This window comes from Pangasianodon hypophthalmus, chromosome 19 (assembly GCF_027358585.1).
Source record: "Pangasianodon hypophthalmus isolate fPanHyp1 chromosome 19, fPanHyp1.pri, whole genome shotgun sequence".
Taxonomy (NCBI): Eukaryota; Metazoa; Chordata; class Actinopteri; order Siluriformes; family Pangasiidae; genus Pangasianodon; species Pangasianodon hypophthalmus.
This window is the reverse complement of record NC_069728.1, coordinates 6025349-6047045: the sequence shown is the minus strand read 5'-3', so window position 1 is coordinate 6047045 and position 21697 is coordinate 6025349. Positions and strand designations below refer to the sequence as shown.

Genomic DNA, 21697 nt, shown 5'->3' with positions numbered 1-21697 from the left:
TTTCTAATACTCTGTTGATTTCACCCCATGACTCAGAATGAGTGGCCAATTACAGGATAGTGATCAAGGTTATTAGCAAATTGGCAATAAGAACAGTGTTTTTCAAGTGATTTCCTTTGGGTGATGTTTTTATAAGCAGCTATTCGACTATCCAGCTTGCTGATTAGCTGTGCTAACTAGCTAGTACAGAAAAAAAACCCTTATTTTATAAAATAAATCCATGAATATGAAAAGACATCAATTCTTGATTCTTGTAACTCCGTATGTTTCCTACTAGTTTCACTGCAACTACTAAATAATTCATAGTAGTTACTAAATAATTTAGGTTAAGATGAATAACTGAATAATAAGCAAGCCGTTCTGCAAATTCGGCATATGAAGCCTGCAATTACGAAGCCCCAAGTTAAATGGAGTTAAACACATCTAGCAAAATTCACGTGAGAATATAAAGTATTTCACTGGTGAAGGGGACACCCCCAAGAGGAAATAATGATAGCAATTCGAAATAAGGTTTCTTAAAAACACTACTGGAATGCAGAATATGGTTCTGCTTGTGTGTGTCTGGTTTTCTACCCAACATTCTCTGCCACTCACTTAAGTTCACTGCTGAAATGTCAGTGCAAGTATTTAAAAGCAGGCAAATGTGGCCATTTGAACAGTTGAACATTTTCACCAGGCATGCGGTATCTGGTCTACCTCAATGTAAATGCTAAGTGGAGTTTTCTTCCAAATGGGGTGCTGAGATTCAAGGAGTGTATTTACTTACTTGGTTAATGCCAGATCAGTCATACATAAGCTACTTTGCAGTACACATACACCAGATCAATTAAACGACCAAAAACGACAGCTGTGGCAATCTGAGAGGGATCATTATGTTGAGTGAACCCAGCTTTCACACACTTTCTCTAATGACAGACTGATTGATCTTATATAGGATAATGAAATTATGGGTTACATTTCGGAAAGGAAAACTTTGCAGGTTTGAAGATAAACACTGATGTAAGATACCACAATTGGACCACCAGGAAAATATACTGTTTATACAGAGGTTCTAATGTACAAACCATGAGTAACAGCCAGCAAAGGTGATCCAATTATTATAATATTACACTGATGGCAATTTGTTCTTTATAATTTAGCATGCTAGTTTTATTGGGGGTGGGGTGGGGGGGACTTCACTCATTAAAACCCAACTCAAAAGCCTCAGTGTTAAATATCCTCCTAGATCAAGGGCTGTGTAGATCATGTTACTGTTCTTGCTAGTATAGCAAATTACAACAATTTTTGGAGGTCAGTGAATATCAACTTACTTCCTCTCAAGATGAAAGCACTTAGAAAGAGCTTGCCAGAGAAATCCAAGTAACTTGCTAAAGAGATTTATACTAGAAAATGTGATTGTTCTTAACACATAATTTCTAGCTTTTTCCAGAACTCATAGACAAACAAAAAGTGTTTCTTATAAATGGATTGTGTGAGGTATTTAACCTCAGTGATGACAAAAACAGGTGGCTTTTTACCAGAGACTGCCTGATATTACTGCAGGTCTAGTTGATGACCACAGATCATCAAACAATGATGATTTATTCAAGTAACAACATAATTACAAAGCTCATCAATCAAAGTCATTAGGCTTACCAACACCAAGCTTGAAATATAGCCTGAAGCGGTGATCTGCCGTGTCCGAGCACTCTTTGCAAATAGAGCCTCTAGTTCTAGACAAGTTACATAGATCAATAAAGAGGCCATAGATAAACATACAAGCTTTGTGACAATGGCTCAATGCTAGTTGTGCAAAATCCCTGCTGAAAGCTGATTGGCTGAACCTGGCCATGTTTTTGAAATAATTCAGTGATGACCAAAAATCCAGTTACAGATTAACAGAATGATGTGGCACACCAAATTTCAGCTCAATCTGACTTTTGGTTCTCTGAGTAAACCAGCTCCACCTCCTTAGAATTCTTTTTTAGGAGAGTTTTACTCTTTCCTGAGAAGTTTGACATCAGTATTGTGAAGATTTGCAAAACATCCAAGAACAGGACTAGTTCGCAAAAGTAGGTTTCACATATTAGGCAAATTATCGAATGGCATGTACTGTAGGCTCCTGCAATGTTTACTGCTACAAATAGGTCACTGACCATTGTAGTTTATTATTTAAAGCTGTCTGATGTTAACATAGGTGTATTATTTAATATAATTTGTTTTCTAGTGATAGAGATATATGTGATAGAGATATCTTAAATAAGGCAGTGTTTTGTAAGAATCCTGTCTCGCTTTGTCCCAGAGAACAGTAAAAAATATTAAAAATGTTTTTATGATGCAGAATTTCAATATTATATTAAATATTTGCATGGAGGGAAAGAGGAGAACCATCAGAACGTGGCTTAATAATTTAATAAGCACAATTGATTGGCATCTCTCTGCGCAGGTTTTCCAGTGTGCTATATCATAAATATAAGGAACTTAAATGCTGCATTAGCTGCTGTTACTAGCTACTATGATACTTAAACACCTGCCACATTATTCAGTTATTCAATAAGCCAGTGCAAGTCTACAGACAGGTGTGGGTCTAGCCTGATAAAGTCAGCTATAACTTGCTTTATGCATTTATCATTAAAAATTTGCTTTGTTACAGATATACGTACATTTCTGCATATGATGTGATGGTGATGTAAATGTAAAAGGTAAAACTACATATATAGCACTGTAAGTGTCAAAGTGATGTGCCCTAGTAGTGTATTGTACTAGTCTGTTGATTGTTGGTTATTGTGTAAATTTTTTTTTTTTAACACAATAACACCAGGTTTCAGGTAATCAAAACAAAAGCAAACAATAGCTGCTATCAGAGAGCTGGTGTAGTTATAAATGTCATACCAAAAATTTTCTCCATTAACATTACGTACTCAAAAATATACTCAAAAAGTGCACAGGTATGCTAAATAAGGGTTCAGTGAAAAACAGTGTAATCATGTGTATTACAATATGATGAAATACAAACTCATTTTAAGGAATCACATTACAAACACTGAATGACAATTGTCCCTTTATTCCCAGACAAACATAGTTTTGATACAGTGGAAATCATGCATGATTATGACTGGTACAAAACACATCAGTTAAGCCATTAAAGGGCTTTCAGACACATTAGAACTCAAGGCCAATAGAGTTGTTTATTTAGTATTTAGTATAGTTTGTAGTATCACTATTAGTAATATTACTATTTAGTTGTTTCAATAATTAAGGTCTTGAAATTGAGGTAATGTGTGGAAGTGAATTTTTCATGCTCTTAATTTGCAATTTTGTGTTCTCCAATTAATAAATTGCACCTGTGTTTTTGTAAATTTGTGCTGTTTTCTAAAGAATTGTTACATTGCTAAAAGTGAAATATTGTTGTTGCACATTTTGCACTTCCTTAGGTCTAGTACCATTAAACATGATCATGATGCAGAACGTGAAATCTCCTGCCTGCTCTAATATAACAAAAAAATCTCATTTATGTACTGAACTATTGCTATGAAGTGCTCTCCTAGTCAGAAAGGAAGTGTCATGACTGTTGCGTCGTACAGCAGCCTGTCTTATGGATGAGGATGTCATTCTCAGGACGAAATTCTGTGCAGATCTCGGTACTCTTTTAAGTGGTGCAGAATGTCAGGGTCAGCATCCACCAATCCAATGGACAGGATTCTGATAATGAAGTGAAACTCCTGTTCACTGAGGTCCCACTGTTAGAGAGGAAAACCCAGTACAGTATCTCCCATTAACTTCTGAATAATATTTTAAATGAAAATACCCGAGCAAACACCTTGCAACACCTTAGTAAACACTCACAACCTGCAGCTTCCAGCAAACCTTTTGCATGTACTTTGTATTTTTGTATTTTGTACTTTTGCATGCACAACTGTATTTTGAGCAGGAAATGGCTGGTACTGTTACAGAACATGTGTTGTTTCCCCAACAATACATCCTTCCATCTTACCTAAACTAACAGAAGAGGAGAAGAAGCAAGAGAGGAGGATTACATGCTAGGCTAAAGACTCGAGCTAACATGCTGCCTCTACCGAGCCTACTGCTGGCCAGTGTGCGCAAACAAAAGGGATGAGTTAAGAGCCCTCACCATGACACTATGGGAATACAAAAAAACAACATCGCCTTTATTTTCACAGAAACCTGGCTAAACTAGGATACACTGGACTCTCACAGAGGAGGTCTGCAAGAATGGGGGAGTCTGCATATTTGTGAACAACTTGTGGTGGATGGATGTCATGATTACAGAGAAACAATGTTCAGCTGACAAAAGTATTACATATGAAATGCCAACCCTTTTACCTACTAAGGGAATTTAGTGCTTTTTTCATTGCTGCTGTTTACATTCCACCTCAGGTGGACGTTGAGACAGCATTCAGCTCAGTACTCAGCTTCAGTGTATATGAAACTCTGCACCCAGATGCTGTTTTCATCATCGCGGTGGATGTTAAAACAGTGCAGTCTACAAAATTCATTCAACATTTCCTAATTCCTTCCAGGGAGAAAAGCACATTACAGCATGTGTATTGAAAGATTTGTGTTGCATACAAAGCTAAACCATGACCCCATCTCGGACGCTGAGACCATGTCACCCTTTTTTATTTTTTTATAAGACTCTACAGTTAACACTGAAGAGTGTGTCTACACTGTGACAGCCTACCAGCACATACGTAGAAAACATTGCGCTGAGGAAGACCCATTTACACTTATCCCAACCAGAGGCCTTGGATCAGTACCGAAGTCTGGTACATGCTCACTCTGTGGCTCATCACCTTTGGGATGAATTGGAATGCTGACTACTTGCCAGGCCTCCTCACCTGACTTTTCAGTGCCTGACTTCTCTGATGGTCTTGTGTCTGAGTGGGCAAATCCTCACAGCCAAATTTCAAAATCTAGTGAAAATACGTCCCAGAAGAGTGGAGAATATTATAACAGCAAAGAGGTACTAAGCACATATGGTTGTGATGGCCAAGTGTCCACATACTTTTGGCCATAAGAGTATACAGTCCCCTCCAAAAGCATTGGAACAACAAAGGCAATTATTTTTCTTTTTTTTTTCTCTACAATGAAGACATTTGTGTTTGAGATCAAAAGATGAATATGAGATAATAGATAAAAATTTCAACTTTAATATCATGATATTTATATCTAGAAGTGTAAACAACTTGCCACTTTTTGTTTGAAACCACCAAAGTGATCAAAAATATTGGAACACGTGACTTAAGGTGTTTCTTGTTGCCCAGGTGTGCCCTGTTAGATTGACTGTTTAAACAATTAATAGCCCTGAATGTCTACTCTTGGTTTGAGCCCTAGGTTTCACCTGTGAAGACATTTGTTGTTAAAAAGGATAAACCAACATGAAGACCAGAGAGCTGTCTATAGGAGGAAAATCGATCATAGCCATTCCACAAGCAATTGGCATAGCCAATACAACAATTCAGAATGTCCTGAAAAAGAAAGAAACCACTGGTTTACTAACAACAAGACATCAAACAGGTCGGCCAAGGAAAACAAAAGCAGTAGATGACAGACATCACCAACAGTCAGACATTGGTGAAATCACCAACAAACTCCACAGGGCAGGGGTGAAGGTATCACAATCCACCATTCGAAGACTTCGAGAGCAGAAATATAGAGGCCACACAAGATACAAACCACTCATCAGCAGTTATTGCAAGCAAGGGATATGCAACCAAATATTAAGTGTTATTTACTTTAATTTCCTTTAATGCTATCTATTCTAATATTTTTGCTCACCTAAAAAGTGGGTGGTCTGCCACCAAAGGTGCCATCTTCTAAGCTATTTAACAGATCTTGATGTAAATATTAGGACATTTTTTTAAAAAGCTTATCAATCTTCTGATCTCAAACCCAAATGTCTTCAGTGTATAGCAAATATAAAACAATTGGCCTTGCTGTTTCAATACTTTTGGAGGGGACTGTATATATTTTATTTATACCACTGTTGTTTATTCCAGTAGTTTTTTTTTACATATTTCAGTCTGCACTACATATCAAAAAACTATATTTTTATTTATTATTATTATGCCTTTATACTTTCATATATTGTTTTAAATTTATTTTCTTTTTCTTTTTTGTTTTTTTAATTTTTCTTTATTATATTTTTAAACTAAGAATCTCATTGTACAAGGAACCTTGTGCATAATAAAGGTCTTGAATCTTGAATAATTAATGGAATAAGTCTACTTTGAGAGCTACCAGAAACCCTTGGTGATAACCACGCCCCCTCTCAGCCACAGCTCACCCATCGGTCATTAATTCTATATTCTATGGAGTTTAAACTCACTCACACACATTCTGGGATCTGATGCTATGCAGCCGGCGTGGACTGAAATGATTTTTTAAATGGAATGTAATGAGGTCTTGAAATGATGCATGATGTGACACGTTACATGAGCCGATTCGCCTGGTGTGAATGTGCCTGCAGGTTTAAAATACAACAGTAGCGGAACACTACTTTGGACTAAACGAAGAAAGAAAATCTGGTTACCTTTTTTTTGGGGGAGACGACACGGCTATCTTTGTCTGATCTTTGCATCCCCTGACAGAAAGAATTAGGTTATACAGAAGCAATAAAAACACGAAATGAATAAATAAAATAAAATAGAAGAGGAGGATAATTATCTGTCATACATCTTTTAAATATTTAAATGTACAATAATGAATGCTAGCTGTAACTTAGATGTGCAATATGAAATACTATTTCATTCATAATTTTAATACTTAAGAAAGTGTGTGATAGATAAAATACTTTACTACTTTACTTTTCTGGTAAATACAAAAGTGAGTAAATAAGGGATGATAGAAGGAAGGAAGGAAAAAAGTAGTACAGTGGGGTCCAGAAGTCTAAGACCACTAGTGAAAATGCATCTGTTTGGCATTCTTTTTTCAATTTAACACAGTTGTTATTGTCAGTAACAACTTGTGAAAAGCAGAATCTTAGAAATATTTACATGAATTTCAAAATTTGTTAGTGTTTGCTGCATCCCCTTTTTGCTTTAATGACAGTATGCACTCGAACTGACACAGACTCCATCAGCTTGTGTAAAAAATTATGATCCATGTTAGATCAAATCCATCGGTGTGTCACCTGAACATGTGCTTCAATGGAAGGGATAAGACTTATGGAAAATCTGATCTTTTGTACAAAGGAGTTAACATGGTCAATATCAGAAATCTGCTTAAATTTAATAGTGACAGAAATTGTGCTTCTTGAATATTAAATAGTCAATGTGTTGCACTTTTCCTTTTTTGTTTTAGAATTTTAAAAATTCTAAAACTTTGTGTTTATTTCCAGTTTTAAATTAAAAAAATCCAGATTTTTCTCTCAGACTTCTGGACCCCACAGTAAGTAAGTAAGTAAATAAGCAAGCAAGGAAGCAAGCATTTTTATTTTATTTTTATTTTAATGGATCTACTTACCTGACTAAGGCCCATTGACATGCACATGACGCAAAACATGCAACAGAAAATCTACAGGAAAGGAATTTAAGTAAACAATCTATAAACACATAAAACCGCCCTCTTGTGCACCTCTTACTCTACTGTAATTAAGTATTAATATTTCATTTTAGCAACCCTTAGCTTCTAACTGTAAAATAAAGTAACAGTTTTAAATATGTGCACCTTCTCATTTCACTTGCAAAAATAATTATTACAAACATTTACAATATTAAAATGAGTCTAATCTGTAATCATAACTTCTTTGAGCATTTTAGTTATGCATCAGCTCTAAGACTTCTCCATAAAAGCTGCAGCATACACAAATGTAATTATTTACAAGGAGGGTAATATTTTTGGGATTCCTCTAAAAATTATGATGTAATGATATAATGTAATGAGTCCCTGTTTTTGAAACGTTTGCCAGGACATTTTTATCATCAGTAATTTCTACACTATCATGTGTTGTCTTTACTTTTCTTTTCTTTTGATAGCCACTTTTTTTTTTTTTTTTTTTTTAAGAATATGTTTTACTTATATAGACAGTAAACAAAGGCCATCCACATTGGATTGGCCTGAAATCCTCACCAGAAATCTATGAATAAGGTAAGTTTAATACATTCAAAATGGCCAACACTGAGCTTGTTCAGTGTGTCGAGTGCTTCTTCTTCTTCTATCATTAGTAATAGCTTTATTTGTAAGAAATGTGGACTAGTTAGCACCCTAATGGAGAAGATTGCAGCATTACAGGTGTGCACTCAATCACTAGAAAGGACTAGTTTCATTAGTGAAAGGTCTTTATGGCAGAAACACCCATGCTTTAATACTGACATTTGGATTAATATAAGCAACATAGTTACACTATCCCAGCCTGAAGCTATCTCATATTACTAGCTCATTTCATTTATAATGTGTCTTGTACATAATACATGCACCCTGCCATGCTACCATATCAAGCATACAATCACGGTAGCTACTGCACACAGTTTTATTGAAAATCTCCCAGAGTCGTTGACTTTGATTGGTTCACTGTCTGAACACAGACAACTTGATCAGGCAACTGAATACTTAGTGTCAGTGTTCCACTACTCTTTAGGTAATGTAAGCCCCTCTTAAAAGAAAACTAATTAGAGAGAAAAAACTAGTACTCTGGTATAATGATCATACTTGCACCTTAAACCAGACCACTCAAAAGTTAAAATATAAATTCAACTAAATTGGTATTCCAAACTGCATGCAAGAAGAGTCTTCTTAACTATCGAAAGCCTCTTAGTGCTGCTAAATCAGCATGTCTCTCCACCCTAATACATGTTAACAAAAATAATCCTTGATTCTTATTTAATTCAGTAGCTAACTGGGACCAAGATCACCACAGAAGCACAAATACCAACAGTGTGTAGTAGCAAAGAATTTTCATTAATTACCCCTTCAAAATCATCAACTTGTGTACTATATCCTTAAACAGATACACATTTCCACAAACAGATACTACCAGAAGCAACCGAACCTCTATTACAAATAATCAATTCCTCCCTTAGCACTCTCTATGTACCTAAATCCTTTAAACTAGCAGTTATAGTTGATTTTATACAACTCAAACTCAACGCTTGTCATTTGTCTAAATATAGGCCAATATCAAACCTCCCTTTTTTCTCTAAGATTCTAGAAAAGGTTGAAGGCTTTAGCACAGCCATCAGTCTCGCTCTTACATAGGAATAACATTCATGAAATCTTTCAGTCAGGATTTAGGCATCATCACAGTACAGAGGCAGCACTGGTTAAAGTGGTAAATGGCCTACTATTGGCCTATGATCAGGGCTATGTCTTGCTTGTGTTGGTTGACCTTAGTGCAGCTTTCGATACCACAGATTATAATATTCTTCTAGTTAGACTGGAAAATGTTGTTGGAGTTAAGAAAATGGCTCTTTCCTGGCTCAGGTGCTGTTTGAATGGTCGTTATCAGATATATATGCTACCTCTGGGTAGCATACAATATATTTTGAGACCTTGTGATATAATGCATAGCTCAACCCTAATAGTTTCATTCTCAAGCTCATTCTCTCAGTAACTCATGGTATCAGGTTCCAATGCTATGCTGTTGACACTAGCTTAAAAAGTTGAGGAATGTGTAAAGGACAGTAGACTCTGCATGCTGAGTAACTTCCTCCTACTTAATTCCAACAAGACAGAAGTACTTCTATTAGGACCACAGGCAGCTAGAAGTAAGCTTTTTGATTATATAACTCTGGATGGCCTTTCAGTTACATCATGTGGAACAGTGAAAGAACGTGGTGAAATGATTGACTCCAGTCTCTTATTTGAAGCTCATGTAAGTAATATTACTAGGATAGTCTTTTTTCATCTCAGAAATATTGCCAAGATATATAACGTCATTACGTGATGCAGAAAAAATAGTTCAGGATTTTGTTATCTCTAGGTTGGACTATTGTAATGCCTTGCTGTCTGGATGCTCCAGTTGGTGCATAAACAAGCTCCAGTTAGTCCAGAATGCAGCAGACCATTTATTAGTACCAAGAATAATGAGGATTATAGCAGCCAGCGGAGCCTTTTCTTTTTTAAAGCTCCCCAGTTATGGAGTTATACTTTCCAAATAGTATCTGGGACTCAGACACAGACTCCATCTTTAACTCTAGGCTGAAAACTTACTGTATTTGTTTAGTCAAGCTATTTCTTAATAGGCCCAGATCTAGAAGGTTCATGGGCATAGACAGTTTAAACAGCATAAACTGGTAAAATGTTTGGATGCTGTTGCCAACCATTGCCCTCCACCCCAACATGTTCACTCAGGTTTGTTGATGGTGGAGTGGTAGGTTGCTTTATGTCCCTGTCATGTCATTGCCAGAATCAGGACTCCACTTCCCAGAACACACTGCAGCCTACAAACATGGCCTCCATGGACTACAATCCCTATCACAACACTCCACCATCATATTCACAGTCACCTGAGTTTTAATCGTGCACACCTTTTGGATTTGCCCTTGTGTTGTTGTTTGCTGAGTGCCTGACTTCATGCCTATTTCTTCTTTGCCTCACATTTTGGATCTGTTTGCTGGTCTTTTTAATAACACTCTAAACTGCATTTACACCCTCCAACTCTGTCGCATGACAGTCCCAGGGTATTTTCAAGCCTGTATTCACTTTATGGCTCTTCCTTTAGTTATGCTGTCAAAGCTAGTCCTGATGGAGTCCATGCTTGCACTTTTCACACAACAAACATTCTGTTAAACCACTATAGAACAAGAGCATACCTAATAATCTGTTTGCACTCTTTTCCCCCTCTCTCTTTCTCTCTCTCAGTCAACACTCAAGTCTCATTCATTATTCAGTGGATAACTTGGGAGGGGGCAAATACTTTTTCATGGCATTGTATTCTTAGCCGGTCAGTACATTTTGAATACAGCATTACATCATCATTAGGCGAATGCCTAACACATAATGCTATCTGTGTATGCTGCAACATTTAATTGACCATAAAGCCAACACTGTTTCTGAATACTACATTAGCTCTCTTTCAAGAAAAATTATTGTCCCTTAGAAACAAACTTCATAATCCTTTTAACTGGGTTATTTATTTAAAAAGACATACAATAGAAGAGTCAGACATGGGAGTAATCAGCCACTGCCTGATAGAAAATGAATGCCTTGGCACTTAAAATTGATATTTTTAAGATTCCTAATTAAAGCATTACTTTCAGCCTGTTACAATGATGTTTCTATTTAAAAAGAGCTCTTCATTCACTTACCTGCAGCAAGAATAACATTAGTTTTCCTGTGTTTGTCCTCTGTATTCACGTCTGTACATGATTTAAAATGTCTCCCGAGTCAGACACACAAAACAAAACCTGATCTGCAGGTTTAGTAACATCTCTCACTCGCCTTTTACACAACATGACTCTGAACATTCAGAGGATTTTACACAAATTCAGATGGTCTGAAGCCCAAGTCTTTATTATCACATACGTTTTCTTAGTCACTTATTTATTTATTGCTATTTATATATTAAAAGTTTTTATTTAGTGTAAATAAGCCTAAATTTATGGCAGCCTGCAGCATCAGAACCCTGCAGTTCCAAACCCTACGTGGAAAATCAACTGGACTGGAAATTTAGGACTAAGAAGTTACGATAATTTTTGCTAATAAATAAGCAGTTAAACTTTGCATACAAATCATATTATTTTATACATGTTTGTTTAAAAAAAAAAAAAAAAAAACTCTAGGGTTTATCCATGCACCACACAAGGTTAACTGAAAGATGAGCTTATCATGAAATAAAACCAGTAAGAAAATATAATAATAATAATAATAATAATAATAATAATAATAATAATAATAAGTTTTGGAAGTCTGTGGGGTCCAAGCACTCTTTGCAAATACTGCCCCTGGTGGCCAATACATTAGTTTTCCTGTTTGTTCACTCTGTGCTCCTCTGTATTCACATCTGTACATGATTTAAAAAGTCACCTGAGTCAGACACAAAACAAGGATTGTAGGCCCACGAAGACTCTTTGTTTTATGGAAGGGTATGCTGTAGTGTTCATCCATGCACCACACAAGTTGATCCTACTCACCAAGGTTAACTCAAAGATTAGCTAAGTAAAGAAAAACTACCACTAGCTTTGGATTGTAGTAGTTAAACTCATCTGTGTCTAGCCTGTGCTTACTGAGCAAAAGGAAAGGATTCCAGGAAACTCAAACCATTTTGTGGTGCCAGTTTGGTTGCGTGACGTTGCATGAAATTTAATCTACAGCAACATAAATAAGACCGACTTGATTTAGATTTCTCAACTACATTGGTTCCATAACACATGGATATCTGATTTTGTCTGAATAATGTTTTCAAATTGGCCACTTTGATCATGCTGACTTACAAACAGAAAAATCTAAGCACTGACTGTTGCAAGGCCAAAAGATTGTGAATCACAACAAATGATCAAATCTAAACACCATTAGTCACTTCTCCCCATCTTCTCCTAGCAAAGAATGCAGTAAAACACATCTAACCAGAAAAGGGAGTCTAAATTTCCCCTAAATGTTATCTGTATTGCCCAACATCATTAAAAACACGCCCTAATTTGACTGCATGGAATCTTGTGCGTCTTTGTTCATAAGTGGAATGCAACACAAGTGTGGAGTCAAACCACTAAGCCACTTGCCAATAAAATCTACAAATGAGGGTCACACATGAAGTGAGTGTTATCCACATATGCAGACACAACATATTAAGTTCATTATTTTGTTCCACTTGACTTTTCCGTTTTACATTTTTTACCCTTATAACACAGGATTAGTGTTCATTTTAAATACTGAAGTCTTCTTTTTCCGAACCGTGCTTCATTCTTTGAGTTTAAAATAGTTTTCTATTGCTGGGCTGTTTACATTAGTGCCTCATTTCCACAGCATGCAGAGCTAACTGAGCTAAACTGTCATGGGTTGGGAAGCACAGTATACACATAATACATAATTCATAACATACAAAATAACTTGTCTTTATATTGATCTGTTTTTATACAACAATAACAAGCATGATAAATTTACTATACAATGCTTGTTGATTTTATTGCGTTGTTAGTAGTTCTGTTAATCAAACTCATCTGTTCTTACATCTAAACATTAATTAACTAATTAATTCATTCAATTATAGGGACACTACTTCTACAGTGCATAATAAAAATGACTGTATTTGAAACAGTCTAAAATTCTCACTATATGTCACTACTTTCAATGTCTTTATTAATTTTTCTTTCTTGTCTTTCCATGTCTCTCCCCTAAAGTCTCCTAAAGAGTAAAAACAGAACTGGTCCCTCCTTCCAGCACAGAAATTCCCATATGGTCACGCCAAATTTCCATTTAATGGCCAGAGGATTTCCAAACAGATTCATCCATTACGGGCAGCACTAGGAGGCTACAGGGTTCAGAAAGAGGCTGTCCAAAAGTATGATTAAACTTCCAATAAGGATGACTGCAGGGGACAGGGGACAGGTGAGGAGATATCTCCTCCAAAGCATGGCGCAAGAGCACATTTATATGTTCCATTTCTGCGTCACCTTCTAACTGCTGTGTCAGCCAATGTTTTTCAGCAAGTAAAAAATGGTAACTTTAAATCCCAAGACTGTGGTTTGATTAACTACTAGGCATTTGTTGTCTGGCAGTTAAAAACAACCCACTGGAGAGCCTTGGTATGACATGTATTTTTTGAATGCTGAATTGTGTGGCATTTGTGTTATTTCTGTGTTTTTTTGGCCCATATTTTGTGTATGTCACAGCCAGGAAGGTCCATCATCAAAACTGATTAGATGTTACCCCTAGATCTTATAAATAAAATTGATTTCTTATCTCTAGGCAAAGTCACACATGGTTAAACATTGACAACAATGCTTGAGTTACGATGTCTGGAAAATAGAGAAAATGCAGATGCAATGAAACTGTCAACATGTTGATGTCCACATGTACAGATAAACAAACATTCCCAGCTATTTTTCAAATCTGAGATCCATTCACAGTGAAACTACATATCACAGTGATATGTTGTGTTCTGTGTGTACTTAGCCAGAAAAAGCTATGATTACAATACTTGACCATGGTATTGATATTGGCTGAAACTTCTTCTCGCTCCTTCAAGCTCAAATTCCCTGCTGACTCTGGGGCTCCAGGCTCAGTCCTGAGATCCAGACCTGCTGTGTGTGAAACTCAATCTAGTGTTCCTGGGGTGGGGGAAACACCTTGAAGCAGCCTGCTGACCTGTAGCGACTATAGCCAAAACCATCTTCGGTCAACAGGCTCCAAGGAACACCAGGGTGGTGGTTTAATCTCCAACTGGAGGGCCTAAGACCTTTAAACCTAACAAAAAGTGCATGAGTGCCCTAGAAGGGATCCTTGGGCTTTGGGCAGTGATACTATGATCATCCGTTGAGCTTTGAGTTTAAAGATCTCTCTGCTACAGCCATTAGCAAGGGCACATACAGGAGAGTTAGGGTCTGTTGGACTCTAGGAGCATGGATCAGAATGCAATTTTCTCCAAATACACAGAACAGGGTCCTAAAACAACAGGTAGCTATGTGAGCAATAGGACAGACACCTGGACACTCAGTTCAAACTCAGAAAAAGGTCACTTAAAGGACAGCTGGATTCAACTTGTAGATCTGTGACTCAAAAGAGTCGTAACTCTGGAATGGAAATCAGGGTAAGAGGTCTACTGTAGGGAACAGTGTGTGAGTAAGAATGATGTGAAAATGTGAAATATTGGGGTGAAGAAGTCAGCCTGGGCAGATACAGTCTACTGCACATGGTCTGGAGGGGGCACATTGTGCTTTACAGAAGGGAAAACAAATTCTCAATATGAGGAAATGAGAATGGAACGTGAAGTTCTGGTATAGTGATGATTGTGGGGCAGAAATAATAGATATATAGGTAGTTTGGTTCTGTATTCATACATGAGACCATGTGTAAACATTTAGTTTAGTACTCCCAATTTGCCAGTTACCACCCACTAACTTGTTCTCCTCTATCATACATGTTTTTAAACTGCTACTCATGCTACATCACAGGGCAGCGTAACACTTTTGGATGAAAGTGTTATCTTATTTATGTAGATTTATATTGCGCAAGTTGGGAAGGAAACTAATTACAGTTGTCCATCAAAAAAATCTATAAGGATAATTCACATCGGGCCTTGGTTTGGCACACTATAAGTGTGTGGTCAGGTTTATCATACTAGTCAAGAAGAAATATATCTTTTTACCCTTAAGCATATTGTGAGATTAATTTGATACCATCCATACAGCTAACTATGATGGAGTACTAAAAAAAATGTCTTGATAAAATAAAGTACTATGGACTATTATAGATCGTAGCTTAGCAAGCTAAACAGTTGTCCAGGAATTTCCAGGGTAGTGTTCATAATTGAAAGCAAAAGAATGTAAGTGGTTAGAGGACAAACCGATATTTCAGTGTGTTTTCAGTCAGATGCTTACATGTCTTTGTAAAAGCAGCCTTTTCCCATACACCCACATATATTATTGTAGATATGTGATTCATCTTGGTGCTTCCATATTCTTTTACTCCAGCTATGATCATCTCAGACTTCTCAGACTACCATAAATATGTGCTTAAATGTCCAAAATTTGTAGGAACTATCTATTGCTTCTGTCAGATTTTATGGAGCTGTTTTCCCATTCATCCAACAAGTCATAAAGCAGACCTCACTCTGGATAGGCAATAATTCAACAAGAAATTTTGATGTCCAAGCAGGCTGGCAGTGCCGATGTTCTATTTTGTAGGACTATTGTACTGACTCTGGATCAGTAGTGACTAAATTCAACAAGTTAGAGCCAGAGCTCTGTATTCCCATCTTGTGATGACACCACATGGAAATCAAAACCAGGTCTAGCAGGTCTGAAAAACATGCATTTTCCACTAAGATAACCAGAGCAGTGGGAACTTCCGGCCATGGCCAAGTTCACGGCCAATCTAATCCCTGTGAGCTGGACAGCTATTCACTAGGAGGGCCCATACACACACACACACACACACACACACACACACACATAGGAAGTACAACATACAAAATCTTTGTATACACAATAACAGAAATAATAACCATACACATTTGCATGTCCTGTACATTTTCAGTGTAAAAAAAAAATAAAAATAAAAAAAACATGTTACCCATAATCCCTGAAAAAAATCACCTTGAAAGCATTTGACACATGGAGTGGTATTAAGCTATTACTTCCTCTAAAGGGTTTCCGTCCTGTGGCAAAGCCTGGCAGCTATAGCACTGCTGGGTTGTGTCAAGACTTCCGCTGGGTTTTCATCCTCACCAATTGGTGCAAGATGTTGCAATTAGCAGGCCATTTTGGCTGGGTTTTAGCTTTCCCAAGCTCTGCCTTGCATCAGTGCTTACAGGCAGGAGAGCCAGTGGTGTTTCGCAAGGCTCTGTGAGAACCAGAGTGTGTGGAATGGAGGTGAATGGGCGAGACGTTGTTGAGGCTCTCCATTGGCTGGATACTGACACACGGTAATTGAAGCCTGATGAGTGAAAGAGCAATGAGGGTCTGTTGAGGTTATCCTGTATCTGATCTCTTATGTGGAGAAAGCATACAAAGCAAATCCAACCACTACACCCCCTACTCCTCCTTTGAGAGTGAATCCTTTGTCACAAATGCCTTTGGTTGTGTCCTGACTTTTTACAAAGGATTCAGGGACGACACACAGCTGGAATGCGTTACTCACTGAAAGGGCAAACTAAACATGGGTGAAAAAGGCACCCCTCCTTACCACACTGAGGGTCCTGGTTCTCATTCTTCATGACAAAAGAGTGATATGCTGCATGCACAACAATCATACATGCACCATTAGAAAGGAATTAAAAACAATGTCAGGCTGAAGCTTGTTCCTGGGCAGTGAAATAGGTTATATGATGTGTGCTGTTTATAAACATTGCCTAAGGATTGAGCCCATATTGTATGTTCCCATAAGTGCATTTACTGTACGATTATAAATTATACAGTATTTAGCAAAACTGTATTACAGAACTAATTAAGTCTCCTCTTCATTACTTTGATAATTAGGTACAAAAACAACCTGGAACAATTGGTACCCAGAGTATGTTCTGATAAATTTGAGCTGAAATGTCACAAAAAAGCTGTCACAACAAACCTAATTTCCGAATCAGTGTTGTTAGCAATATCCCAAAATAGTTTTCTGTAGTATTAACGGATAGTGCAAATAAGATAACAACTCCATCATTTAATTTCCTTATTAGTAGGACAATCAACTACAAGTTCACAAGGTAATGGCTTGGTTCCTTGCTGTGTCAGTCCTTCCACACAACACAAAAATAACAGAAAGCAGGATAAGCTAAATGATGAATTATTAGATGCAAGGTTCCCCTGCTGTTGCTAAGAGTTCCGTGGTGGATCATTTTCTCTGAATAATCTCTCCCATTTGACAGGAAACTGGACGTGCTCATAAACGTGCTCATAAACCAGCAGCATAACTGCAACCATGACATTACATTAATGTCCTCCTAGTTGCTCTCTGGTATCTTACTACCGGGACAGATGTTGTCACTCAGTAGTGGTCGCTCAGAGATGAAGGCCTTCATTCCCTGAAGGATTTGGCATGGAAGGAATAAATTTTTTATTTTGACACATGTTGCCAAAACCTATTACCCTTTTAATCTTTTTGTCTGTTTCAAAAATAAAGAAACCAATAAAACATAGAAACACGGATTAATAACTAATTGGTAATTGTAGTTTTTAAACATCTCCATGCCATTCCAGAAAATTTTGAAATGAGATTTCATCTTGAATATTAGACAAACAGATACAGAAAACAATGTAAAAATTGGCAAGGTTTTACTCAGTAGACTAGGTCAATATGCACAGAGGTGCAGGCTCCTCAACTGTAATACAGTATATTATTGTAGGTATTCAGCAATAGGGAGTAATGTTCCCTAAAGCCTCATACCAATAGCAATAAATAAGCCCCTACCATTTCTTCCCTCTCATAAATAAAATTTTGTTTTACACTCGGTTGCAAATGTTTGGAAGCTGATGATCACCACATGCAGGGCGACTTCTCCAGCATAGAGTTTTGTCAAACATTCTCAATTCTTCATTGTTTATGGAGGCTTTTTTTCCCGTTACATTAGTGAAATGGATGCTAATTAGGATTGAGTTTAGGTGATTGACTTGGCCAGTGGGTTGTACTCAGATTTGCATTATACAAAATCAGGCATTAATACATATATTTCACACATCAGTATTCAGACTTCAGACCTAACTACTGGCTTAAGCGCTATTCACACAGTTGTGTGGGAGTTGCAAAGTTTGGCTAAAACAGCATTGTGTCCCAGTTTACATATAAATCTGACTTAAGCCCATTTTTCCTGTGCGACGTCAGGTCAAACAAGGAACAGTATTACATCCAGAGCCTCTCTCTGACAATGGCGCTGGACTTCCACCTTGAAATGGCTTGGGCAAAGATTAACATTAACTTATCAATTCCAAAACTCAAAATAGTGTATAAAAAGCATGCTAAAATAGTCTACATCCCTTGTCCACAGGACAAGTTCATGATTTACTGTCTTGCCACATTGTGTGTGTACAATTAACTGTTCGTACATGATAGAAAATAAATAAAGAAATATTTTGTGGCTTGTCCAGGCCCTCTTTGCAACTCTCACCAGTAGATTTTTCACCCCTGCCTAAGCTTCACACTTTCTGCAACCATACTTCCAGTTCATCATGTAATATAGTAGGATGTGCTGGATCAAGTGCTATTTTATTATCTATTATCTATTACATTGTATAATATGTAAAAAAAATCTGCATTTTCTATCCCCTCATTTTTTTTCAGGCTTAAAGGCAGATGCTTATAGTTAATTGCTTAAACTCAGCCTGGCCTGTTATTAGGACTGCACCCCTTCAGAGCATTTGGTTATTTTCCCTCTAAAAATGCCTAATGCATTAGCATAAGCAATATACTAAATTTGATGTAAATGACAACAATTTAGTTTGCAGCTAAAAAAACAGGAGTCCAGGAGTTTAACAAATATTTCTAAACCTCTCTAAAAAATTATACTGTGTTTCACATAGCCACATGCCATACATCATTTGAAAGATCTTGACAAGTAGTTTGTGTTTAGCCTTACCCACTGACCTTGCACATACAAATTAAAGCCCAACAATTACACTTCTTGAGCTGGAGCATGCCATAATCATCTATATTTTTTTCATTACATTTTGGCTTATCGTTTCATGAAACATAAGTATAATTCAGAAAACTGCACATAAGTACTAAAAACGAGTCCATGCACAATGTTGTATGAAGCTATTAGTTTTACTTACATTCTTAGAATCAACCTCACGATCCTAACGGGACAAAATGATATCTAGGCTAAAAAGTTATTTTTCAGGGCTCGTGTTGTGTGATCCAAGGGTTGGTGTCAAGAAATCTTTCAATAATTTGGTATTTGAAACTTTGATCGGCGCATCATTATGCAGATGCCATATATTCTAGGTAGCAGGGACATGCGCAACATACCCAGATGTACAGCACACACATGATCAGAGCGTGTCCAAATGTCACAGTCTGCACTGTTTCTCTCTTGTTGTTTGCTGTGCACATGAGAGAAGGCAGGCTATATTCAGTCCCAGCCTGATTTTATATTGTCATTCATTGTAAAAATGTCAGAATAATAAGTCTTTAGTTTTGTCATTCAGACAAAATTGCTTAAAAATAATGCTTTAAAGCAGGGGTGCCAAAACTTTTTAGGCAAACAACCCCAAAATGGCCATTATGAATTTTGTGTGACCCCAAGCCTTGACCATTCTACACTTTTTTAAATTTGAGATTTATACTTTAGGACTACTGTAACGTTTTAACATTATATTATGTGAGTAACATATGGAAGCCATAAGTGACTAAAACCCAAAGGAAATATTCCTTTCACAGGCTTACCAGTCTAGTGGGAAGGGGCAGCATGCTTTTCTTAACACAGGTGTTTTTGAAAGGAAGTGTGTTTGAAAGGGCACATCTCTTTCCGCTGTTGCATCCAGCTTTGAATGATACCTAAGGAATAAAACACGATAGGAGTTTTTTTAAAGGAAATTTATCCATACTGGGGTGGTGTGATACAGCCTGGAAGCAGATCCTAGTTTATATTTGACACATGACATTGCGTGTGCGTACAGAAGCAGAGGTAGTGTGAGTGGCATTATTCACATTCGCCTGCCTATCTTATGTAATGTTATGTAAAATGTTTTTCGAATGCGTGCACACTGATGTTAATCAGGCTGACCAGCTCTGTTTCTCTTTAAAACTTTCTGCCATCATTGTGATTGTGTTTTCTGCCTTGTCATGATATTTACATTTATAGCATTTGGCAGATGCCCTCAACCAGAGCAACTTACAATTATCTCATTTATACAACCGAGCAGTTGAGGGTTAAGGGCCTTGCTCAAGGGCCCAGCAGTGGCAGCTTGAACTCTCAACCTTGAACTCTCAACCTTCCAATCAGAAGACCACTGAGCTGCCACTTCTCTGACACGTGCCACTGTGTCTCAAACTGAATACTCTGAGCTTACATACAAAAGTGTTTACTATTCTAGAAAATCCAAAAGACTTGTATGCAAAAAACAGACCTTTCTGTGGGTTTTGAAGGTAGCCTGTTAGTGTTAGTACTCAATAATGGTCTAGAATAGTATATAGTATGTAATAAAGTATGTAATTTGAGACAAAATGCTAGTTTGTTTAGTGGACATAGATGGGTGTGCAAATTTGTCTGTTTCTATTGCTGAATTCCTACTCTAGTGCTGCAAGAAAAAAAAAGCACATACACTCTTCATTTAAATGTGGCTTGATTAAATGCGACTAACCGTAACATTTCAAAATACAAATTCTGTTTTTATAGTTGGAGAGATATTTCTAATATTAGTTTGTAAAACAAATGAAAAAAAGAGAGATTATTGTGAGTTTCTCTCGTGACCTCATTTGTAAATCAGGTGACTCCATGTGAAGGGGGGAAGTGACGTCAGTGTTTTCATGCGTAAGCTGACCCTGAATAAGAGGAACTTTCCCCATGCAAATATTGACGTCACTTTTGAAATTAACTCTAAATTCAGTCCAAAGGGAGGCAGTTCCATCGTCTGGCAGTCAGACGATGTTTCACTCGAAACATCACACCTGTAACTCATGATCTTCTGTGCTAACTTCACCAGTGCATCCTTATTAACATTTTTGACACACCTAACATTTTGAGTATGTCCATAATTTATGATTAATTCTGATTTTAATATGTTTATACAGTGAGACAACAGCGAGATATTCCAGATGCCATAACTATAATCTAGACTTTCCGTTGTGCAATAACTTATACTTCCGATAACCGGTCTCCTAAATTACTTATACTGTATGTTATAGTATATTGAATCTATGTATGATAGTATATTGCTTTAAAGGCTGTGAGGCTGTTATAGTTATCCTGAAGTTAAAACTGACATTCTGCCCTTAACCAGTGGTTCATTTCAAGCCAAAACAACATAAATTGTATCACTGTCCAAGTATGTATAAACGATACTATATAGTAATAGTAACACATTTGCACTTCTATGGGTTTTTCCACACTCACAGTAACCCTAATGGGATCTGGTGTGCAAAATGACAGGGCAACTTTTCCTCTCATTCATTC

At 37.0% G+C, this 21697-nt stretch overlaps 1 protein-coding gene across 4 annotated transcripts in view; it reads right to left on the bottom strand.

Moving 5' to 3' along the window:
- Positions 1–3023: 3023 nt before the first annotated feature.
- The window catches only part of plpp3 (phospholipid phosphatase 3), a 112684-nt gene continuing 94010 nt past the window's right edge, over positions 3024–21697 (bottom strand). For 3 of the 4 annotated variants that reach the window (XM_053241965.1, XM_026944340.2, XM_053241966.1), the window contains exons 7-11: positions 19969–20079; positions 19552–19625; positions 7465–7515; positions 6533–6583; positions 3024–3719 (exon numbers count right to left, since the gene is read on the bottom strand). The gene's annotated coding sequence lies outside the window, so the exon portion shown is untranslated. The remainder of the gene's footprint in view (positions 3720–6532; positions 6584–7464; positions 7516–19551; positions 19626–19968; positions 20080–21697) is intronic. The other variant, XM_026944339.2, reaches the window with a different exon arrangement.